Raw genomic sequence first — 3,248 nt, 5'->3', positions numbered from 1 at the left:
CACGTCAAACCCAACTTTTGAAAATCCATCCAAATGGTACATAAACAACTTTCCCTAACCTTAATTATTTGCCAAATAAATTAAGGTTTAACTCTAATTAAATTATCTGTGGCAGGATGCCCTTTAGGAGAAGAGCAAGCTCTTTCCTCATCTGTTTTTTTTTTTTGCCCTTCGCAATGGTTATTAAAATATTCGAAATACTTTTCCGGAACAGAGTTCCAAAAATTTTAAAATTTTATCTCAATAATTAGCCAAAAATAATCCAACAACTTATGCCCAACTTTCCTTTCAAAGAATTCTCTCAAGATTTGAATTATTATGGGTAAATAGTCATTTTTGTTTCTGAATTTTTAGAGCGTTGACAAATTCGTTCTTGAAAGATAAAAATTTAAATTTCAATTCATGAAAAGTGCGACAAATTCATTCATCTGTTAACTTTGATTTGTTATTGTTAATGAAAGAAGCTATGTGATACAAAGGTACGAAAATATCACAAAGATGATTGTCACCATGACTCTGAATAAATTGGACCAAAAAGTCAATATATTACCATTGGACCAAAATGTGAGTAATTTACCATTAGATCAAAATGTTAGTAATTTTTTTGACCAAGATGTTAGTACGTATCCATTGGACCAAAATGTCAATAAGTTATCATTAGACTAAAAATGTCAATAATTTTTTATTGGACCAAAATGTTAGTTTTTTTTTTACCAAAATGTCAATACGTTTTCATTGGACTAATTTATCAGACCACAAATTTTGTTTCATTTAAGGATAAAATATAATTTAATCTTCATCTTATTTTCCTTTTTTTATCGTTGCAAGCATAACTTACACTAAACACTTCAAAAAATAAGAAAATAAACATAAGTTAGAACAAACATAATAATAAACATAATATTGATTGATAAATATAATTACTTTAATAAACATTGTAACTCAAATGCAACCACAACAACATCGGTAACATATTTTTTAAAATTTAATTAATTATTTTTATTATTGCTTACAAGTTATTTATGTTAGATGTTACATATTTGTAGGATGAGATTAATTGCTCTCAATCTATTCCAGAAGTTGAACAACCTCTAGCTAATTTTGAAAGTACTTCAACTCCTAATGTTGAAAGTGCTCCAACTCTTAGTGTTGTGAGTGACTTTTACATATAACTGATTAATTATTGTTAAATTATGTTATGCATAACTAGTCATTATTTATAATTGTTGTAGGAAACAAGCTTTATACCTCCTCCGCTATCAATTATGTTTAGACCACCTCCAATTAGGCTTTCAGCACCAATTCAAATGATCTTCCTAGATGTACTATCTCATAGGATAAACCAACCAAATTACAAGAGCTTCATATCCACACTAGGGTTGCCCTGCTGCCAACATTCGGAGAAGTAAAATATGAGATATACTTGTCTTTTGTTTATAGTAGATTCTCACTAATTGTTATAATTTGGATAAATTTGTAATGATTGATGCACTGTTACAATGTTTATTCTTATACATTGGTAGAATGTTTACTTTGGAAAATATTTATTGCGACAACATTAGGTAATAACAAAAATAAGTCTCATTTTTTGTAAGGATTAACTTAATGATTTTACATTTTTGTTTGAGTCTCGTATTTTGAGTAAAGTACTGTCACATCAGAAATTTCATAATTGACAGATCATGCTTATTAATCAATATTATATTTGTTCTAACTTATGTTTACTTCCTTTTTTTTAATGTTTATTGTAATGTTATGGTTGCGATGATAAAAAAAAGGGGAAAAAAGATGAAGATTAAATTATATTTTATCTTTAAATAAATTAAATTAAATTTTGGATCTAACAAATTAATCAAATGGAAACATAATGATATTTTGATCCCAAAAAAATTACTTACAATTTGGTCCAATGAAAAATTAATGACATTTTAGTCCAATGATAACATACTGACATTTTGATTTAATGAAAGCGTTGTACTGACATCTTAGTAAAAAAAAATATTGACATTTTGGTCAAATGAAAAAATGACTGACATTTTGCTCCAATGGTTATTTATTAAAATTTTGATCCAATCTATTCAACAACCATGCTGACAATAATTTTTGTGACATTTTCGTCTCTATGTAAGCTCCTTCATTAACGGTGATGGACGAAAATTAACAAATAGATGGATTTGTCATATTTTTTTTCACTTTCGAAAATTAAAATTTAGATTTTCATCTTTTAAAGATAAATTTGTTCAACGCTTTATCCATTTAAAAATAATTATTTATCTATTATTATTTGACAAGAGGGAAAAAATCCCATGAAGCAAAGAATGCACTTCAAAAAGCGTAAAACTTTGATATGGATTGCAAAAAATATTAAATGACATTAGATTCAATTTGATTATTTGTTTTTTTTAAATCATTTTAATATTTTATATTTAAAAAGAAAATCGACATAATTTTTTTGTCGATTTAGATTTAACACTGTTAATGAAATAAAAATATATATTAAGACTAAAAATCATTACATAAAATGTAATATTTTTTCTCTCTTTTTCTTCCTTGTCCTTCTTCCGAAAAAATGGACAGTTAAACTTCTTATTTTTTTAGTGTCCATTTTTCACTACTCCCCATATCTCCCCCAACGACCAAATGATTCCACTTGGGCACATTCGTAACAAAACGACAATGCAATGCAACCCTCACTTGAATCCACAAAGGGCAACAAATCAAGCTTGATAGCACCTAAGATCCTGTCAAGTTATATTCAAATAAATTATTAAAATCCTAAAAGTGAAAATTTTGAAATAAACGAAACCCTGAAAGTAAAATTTTCAAATGAATAAAACCCTGAAAGGGAAAATTTGTAAAAAGGGATTTCTCCTACAAAGCTCGTTGTGAGGAAGATGATTTAGATTGAAAACTACATATGAAAAACATTATTAGAATGAACGGAAACCCCTTTGTTTGTGTTTGGTTCAGGTTGCGTTTTACGTACGAATCACATATTTCTTCCTTCTGGCGCCCGTTTCATGGGTATCGTGATTTGAGGTTAAGGTTCATGGATTCATAGTGGTGCTGTGATTTTTGTTTGTTGAGTTGAAGATGAAGATGAAAAAATGAGGTAGGAGAAGGTAGAAGGGAGAAGTGAGAAAAGAGAAAGAAGATAAAGGGAAAAAAAATCACTTATATTTTTATTTTATTATTATGACAGTTTTTATCGGTTAATATTTTTATTTAACAAAAAAATATAAGATAAA

Source organism: Glycine max, chromosome 9 (assembly GCF_000004515.6).
Source record: "Glycine max cultivar Williams 82 chromosome 9, Glycine_max_v4.0, whole genome shotgun sequence".
Lineage (NCBI taxonomy): Eukaryota > Viridiplantae > Streptophyta > Magnoliopsida > Fabales > Fabaceae > Glycine > Glycine max.
The sequence above is the reverse complement of the archived record's forward strand: the minus strand, read 5'-3'. Positions refer to the sequence as shown.